Source organism: Grammomys surdaster, unplaced genomic scaffold, assembly GCF_004785775.1.
Source record: "Grammomys surdaster isolate TR1022 unplaced genomic scaffold, NIH_TR_1.0 208, whole genome shotgun sequence".
Taxonomy (NCBI): domain Eukaryota; kingdom Metazoa; phylum Chordata; class Mammalia; order Rodentia; family Muridae; genus Grammomys; species Grammomys surdaster.
The window spans coordinates 6,483,428-6,490,612 of record NW_021604653.1 but is presented as its reverse complement, the minus strand read 5'-3'; positions in this window follow the sequence as shown (position 1 = coordinate 6,490,612).

Sequence of the window (7,185 nt, the reverse complement as noted above, 5' to 3'; positions counted from 1 at the left end):
TAGAGCAGTGGAAATGTGAATCTATAACTCAAGTGAGCACACATTGATAAATTAGGACGCTAAGATGATTCAGTTGGTACAGCATTTGACGTACAGGCATGAGGACCCAAGTTCTATCCTCAGAAGCCACAGAAAAAGCCAGGTGTAGCGGCATGTGCTTACAATCCCAACACTGGCAAGGTGGAAATGGGTGGATAGCTGGGGCTTACTGACCAGTCAGCCTAGCTGAATTACAGAGCTCCACCCCAAAGAGATTGTCTAAAAACCAGCAGTGTGGAAGGCACCTGAAAATGAGTGACATTTGAGGATATCTTCTGGCCTCCTCATGAGTGCACACATGCATATATACACACACACACACACACCAGAGAGAGAGAGAGAGAGAGAGAGAGAGAGAGAGAGAGAGAGAGAGAGAGAGAGATATCAAACTGTGAAATCACTGGCTGTTAATGGGTGGTTGAAGACACACATTGCACAATGTGCATGCTATATATGATTTTTAAAGAAAAATCTACTGGGGATAGAGAAGGAAAAACTCCTGACCTTGCCATATTGAATATGTCACTAAGGTTATATCCATCTGTGGTGACAGTGAACACAGTCACCATATGATTACCATGATGAGTTTTAACACTTCCCAGACTGACTGGGAGCACCACAGTGTTAGTGGATGATACAAACGATGGCTACATATTTAAGAATGCTATGCGATGCATAATGGAAATGTCCTACCACTGTCCTCTGGTGTTTTCACATGATTTCCTTTTATAGTTTTGTTTTGTTTTGTTTTGTTTTGTTTTGTTTTGTTTTGTTTTTCCAGACAGGGTTTCTCTGTGTGGCCCTGGCTGTCCTGGAACTCACTCTGTAGACCAGGCTGGCCTCAAACTCAGAAATCCGCCTGCCTCTGCCTCCCAAGTGCTGGGATTAAAGGCGTGTGCCACCACCACCCAGCTCCTTTTATAGTTTTTATTTAACTACTTATTTTGATCATAATATACTTAAGCCCACTGTAGTTACAGTGTTCTAAATTTAAATTAAGATAGAAAGTTCTTAGGCTTAAGTCCATGAACATATAGAAACCATTTCAGAGCACCTCACAAGCACAATATAAATACTGAAATTACTAGTAATATAAAAGACATTTTCATGATGTTATATGACCTAAGTGCTGTGCCAGATTATTTTGAAATAAAAGGTGTTTTTAATACACTGCCCTGTGGTGGTGTGATCTCTACTGGTCCCTCTATTAAACCCTTGTTTGTTCAGTCTATCCGACCATTATTTAGTCTTTATTTAAAACACACACAATTTATATTCCCTTAGGGAAAAAAATTGATGATTATAGCTCTTTTTATTCATTTGGTTCATTTGTTCTTTTGAGAAGAAGATCTGGTTATGTTATTCAGGCTGGGCTTACACTTGGAATTCCCCTGCCTCAGCCCTCTTGAGGGCTGGAAATACAGGCAAATGGCACCAGGTCTGGCTAGAGGCCAATTTGAGAGAAACCACTGTGACAATATCTTGTTCAAATTGGTTCTACATGGTCCAGAGCATGAAGAAGGTTATTGTGCTGTACAAATCACATCAAGACTGGCTTGGGAAATTGTGGGACATTGAGAATATGATTCTGTCCATCAAATTCTACGAAGGCTTAGTTAACTTTTCTTAGTCAACTTTTCTATTGCTATGACAAAACACTATGACCATGACAATTAAAGAAAGTGTTTAATTGGGCTGTGGTGGTTTCAGTATTATGCTTGGCCCATGGGAAGTGGTGTCCATCCCCCCCCCCCGCCTCCTGGTGTGGGAAGTGTGGCCTTGTTAGAATAGGTGTGACCTTGCTGGAGGAAATGTGTCACTGTGTAGGAGGGCTTTGAGGGCTCCTAGTGCTCAAGCTCTACTCAGTGTGGAAAAGAGAACTTCCTCCTGGCTGCCTGCAGATGCCAGTCTCCTGCTGCCTTTGGATCAAGATGGAGAACTCTTGGCTCTCCCAGCACCATGTCTGCCTGCATGATGCCATGGTTCTCACCATGATGATAATGGACTGATCCATTGAAACTGTAAGCCAGCCCCAATTAAATTTTTTCTTTTTAAGAGTTACCTTGATCATGGTGACTCTTCACAGCAATGAAACCCAAATTAAGACCTGAGCTTCTTATGGTGTCAGAGGGTTAGAGTCTAGATGGTATGGTGGCAGAAAGAACTGTAAATGACAGGAGTCTTTTGAAGCCTCAAAGCCCACCCCCAGTGGCATACTTCTTCCAATAATGCCACACCTTATATCCTTTTCAAACAGTTCTACCAACTGAGGATGAAGTGTTCAGATATGTGAGCCTATGGAGTCACTCTCATTCAGACCACCACGGCACACTGAGAAACATCTGTGCCTCTCACCTTAGGACACTGACAGACCAAAGAATGATTCTACCAGTGTTTGGTGATGAGCTAGTAAGTTTATTGGACATGCTTACAGGAACATAAATGAAGGGTTGCTTACTGGTATGTGAGTGACGTCAAAGCAATCACATCGCCAAAGCCTCACATCGGCTTGGATGTTGATTTCACTATAGCTGCACAGATGGAGCACCCTCCTTCAGCTAACTCCCATCTTCTGTAAACTTCTACTTCCTAGAACAAAGAGACCATGCACAGCTAGAACAGAGTGTCATACAGGTGTCAGGGAGATGCAAGAAGGCTGGCTGAGGTTTCAGGTGAGGGCCTAATAGCCCTCCTCCTCCCCCATGAGGGAATTTGCTTCTCTTCTGTATAACAGATTCCAAGGAGCTAATAGATAATTCTCAGTGTGTTTGTATATAAAGCTTTACCCATGGCCCTAGTGTGTTTCAAACGTGTTCTTAACTTGATGATAAAAGTATACCAAAATTTCCTGATTTAGGAGTTACAAATGTGAGCTGGTTTTACAAGGAAACTTGGGTTCTTGGATGAGTCTCTGTTAAGTCTATAAAGTCATCAGATGATTTCTACAGTTACTGGCCTTAGTCTTGTGTGACCTAATACCAAACTGGACCACACTCTAATAAACAATGAAGGGAAATACAATGAAAATAGCAGACATACTCATAAATTGATCTGGTCACAAGCAGGCAAGCCCAGCTGAATCTTATGGTTGTGTGCTCCCAGTCTCTGAATATTACTAAGATCAATACTGGCACCAGAAAAAAAAAATGAAATGAAAGCCATTTATTTGAGGGTAAGGGTAAGGATTAGAAATCAGGGCAGTTCTGAATCACCAAGGCTCTAAAAAAAAAAAAAAAGAAAAAAAAAAGAGGGTTGTGAGGGCATTTACCCTCTAGTGTTGTAATGCAGATGTTTTCAGATGATTATCTAGGAAGCACTGGCAACTAAAATCAATAAATAAAGTCACATGGTCCTCATGAGGCCTGAGGTGGATCATCGCTCAACAAAGAGTAAACAAGGCTCAAAGGAAACCAGGTCACTGTGGATGAGCAAGCAAACTCTAGCTAGAAGTCACTGAGAAGGTGACAGGAAGATTATACATTGTAAACTGGGAGGCTGTGACAGAGACCTAGAATGCAGAGGTCACATTAGCTGTAGTTACCAAAATAGCCCATACAGTTTGAGGTCAAGAAAACATAACAAGGTGTTCTCTGAGAGGTTTCAAACCTGCTGTGTTGAATGTCCTGTTGTTTGGTCTCTGGGTACACAGCCATTAAAAGGGAATTCACACCATAGGGTTTGCAAAGTTCAGGCCTCTCATCTCTAACTGAACCTACACTCTTAGTGGGCCAAAAACAGCTATTATCCATGTGTGGGAGTGGTGTAGGTATGTGTACACACATGCACATTGTATGGAGGTCAGAGGTCAATGTAGGGTGTCTCTCCCAGTCACCCTCACCTTATATTTTGAGACATCTCTCACTGAACTTGGAGCTCACCTGCTGGCTAGATTGACAGGTCAGTAAAACCCAAGGATCCTCCTGTCTCCACCTCACTGGCACTGTTGGGTCATGCATCACTATGCCTGGCATTTCACGTGGGGTCTGTAGAGCAGACTCAGGTTCCTATGCTTACCACGGATTCACTTTATCGATTGAGCCCTCTCCCCAGCTGTCTTTATAAAAGACTGACAGAAGTGGGAGAGGATTTCCTTTTATTCCAACTACAGATGAATCAGTATAAAGTTTTCACTTGATAGAAGATAGAGCACATATATGATCCAATAGTTAGACTGCTCCCAAGAATATATGTGAAAGCCAAACAATGTAATGGGCATGGCCCACATCCTACATCACAGGAACATAAGGACTTGGATTTAGATTTGTTCTGGGATTTGAACTTGCCCCAAACAGAAATCTATCTATCTAATAAAGAAAATACTGGAAAAAGTGATTTTGAGTTGGTCTTCTTAGGAATTTGAAAACTATCATCTTTTGGGGGGGGATAGGGATTCATATTTTAGAAAGAATTAATAAAAAAAACTCAGATTTTTCAACACATATCTTAGGTGCTCTTAACCCCTGATCAATTGCTCCAGCTCCAAATTTTGACATCTCTTAAATTATTCCTACTGCATTTTCACTTTTGCTCTTTTATTGAGAGAGGATAGAATTTTGATAAGGAGTAAATGATTAAGTGAGGGTTTACAATTTTTCTAGTGAATTTCTTTGTTATGAAACATATTCATAACACTACCCCTTGAGAGCTTTGTGGCATGAAGTCCATCACTCAACAGCCTAGTGGCCTTCTCATCTTTATTGTTCTAGTTTTGTTTCTGTTGCTGGGATAAACAACCTACTGATGAAATACAATAGAGGGGAAGAAAAGAATGTACTCATCTTGTAATTCCAGGTTATAATCTGTCATTGCAGAGAAGTCAAGGCAAGAACTTAAAAGTGCCACATCCACAGGCAAGAGAATAAATGCATGGAATCTTGCTGCCTACTGCTTAGTTCTCACCTAGTCTTCTCTACTCTCACATGCCTCCCGATCCAGCCTAGGGAATGAGGCTGCCCACAGTGAGCTGGATCAATTAGCAATCAGAAATTCCCCACAGCATGCCTACAGGCCAATCTGATGCAAATACTTTCTCAATTAAGACTATTTTCCTAAGTGACGGTAGATTGGGGTAAGTTACTTAAAACTGGACAGTACGTCTTCTGCAGCTGCATTAGCATGCCATAAGACAACCTGAAATGTACTCTAAAGTCTTAGTAGATTTAGAAATGACAGCACCAAACACAGAGAGCTCTAGGAGAATCTGCAGGCTTGCCTTTAGAAGATGTAATGTCATTTTCCAGAAAGAGCTCTTTGTGTACAGCTGTTCCAACTATGCAACCAGTTCTCAACATGCAAGGCAGAATCATTAAAAGCTGATGGATTCATACAGAAATCCAAGCTAACAACTTCATCAATTCATGTGAAGGCTTTTGCTGAGGACCAAAAACCAATCATCTCATAATTTAGGCTAGATGGCAAGTTTATCTAACTGAAGTTTATAGGATTCACTTTTATTATGAGAATAAGACTTTGGGGGCAGCATCAGACTTGCCTAATTCTCAAACGTCCTAAAATATTGGTGGTAGTAATTATACCTTAACCCTTTTAATGTCTAGAAAATACACCTCAGGTAGACATGAGATACATCCATTCTGAACAGCCAGTGCTTTCTCACACTTTGCTCACTCCCTGATGTTTACAAGCCTTTGTAAGCTGTTCTTCCCTGTCTGGACAGCTAAACTGAAGAAGACTCAGGAATAAAGTCAGCTAAGCCATTTTGCTTCACTCCTCTTAACCTTGAAAGTGGCTGAGGCCATCAGTCTCCTTCACATGGAAGATGGAGACTGTTCCATGCAAGAACGTTCACCCCTTATGCATGCATGACTCTCTCACATACACCAGCCCTTGAATTAGTGATGTTACTGCTGTCACAAATCACCCAGGAAAAGCAACTTAAGAAAAGACAGAATGGTTTCTTTAGGCTCTCAGCTCTAGAGATCAGTCCTAGTGTTAGTCAGTGTTCTTTAAAGGAATGGAAGTGAGTAAATACATACATACACACAGAGAGAGAGAGAGAGAGAGAGAGAGGAGTACTTCTTAGACTGGCTTACAGTATGTAGTCTGTGTGTCCTACAACAGCTACAACAGCTGTCTAATACTAGAAACGCCAAGAATCTTGTTCTTGCTCAGTCCACAAGGCTAACTGTCTCAACAGTCCCCGTGTGGCACTGAAGGCCTGGAAAACTCTGGGAGAGCTGCTGATCTAAGGTCTGTGTTGGAAGCCTGAAAAAGTGGATCCTAATACCAAGGAAGGAATGCAGCAGCAGTAGATAAACTTGCCAGCAAGAGGGAGAATAAACAGGCAAAAAGCAAGTTTTCCTTGCATGTTCTATCTGGGCTGCCACCAGAAGATGCCACCTAGTTTTAGTGTGGGTCTTCCTGCTTCAAATAGTCTGATCAAGAAAATTCTTCACAGGATTCCACTACAACTATCCCACATACAACTGCAAGTCCATGATATATTTTAGAATAAGTGGCAAAATAGCTGGAAAAAAAGCCTTTTAAATATGATAACATAAATTAACAGCCCTTACCCACTGCTGTTATCTCAGTGGATGTTAAATTATACGATTTTATATTCATTAGTTAAAATAAACATATTTTAGAGTAAAAAAAGAAACAGAAGAAAGAAGACAAAAGTATCATATTCAACATGTTCTCAACTAAATAAGACAAAAACACTCTTGTCAGTTATAATCCCCATTTCTACAACTAGTCATGTGACCTTAGCTGCTGTTCGTAAGTACATTCCCCTACTACTAGCTGGTGTTCATAGCTACCTTCCTCTACTACTTATTTTGTATTTCCTCCACCCTTGCAAGCACCTCAGAAACACTTGACACTTTTCTTGGAGGAGTGACCCTTACCTCATTCCTGAAGGGTCTGTGCCCTTTGTCATCCTGCCTGTATTGGATTGCTGTAGTTCCCCATTGATTTTAATTATAGGATATGGTGATACCAAGAGATGCCCTAAAGGATCTCCTCTACTCCAGACATAATCTTCTTTACCACCATTGTAGAGAAGCAATGCACTTTACCCATAGTATAGATGACTTGCTCCCTCTTAATGCTGTTATGCCTTTCTTAGGAGGAAGTCTGAGCATTCCGTTCAATAGAATTACTTGCTTTGTCTTCTTCAAGGGATCC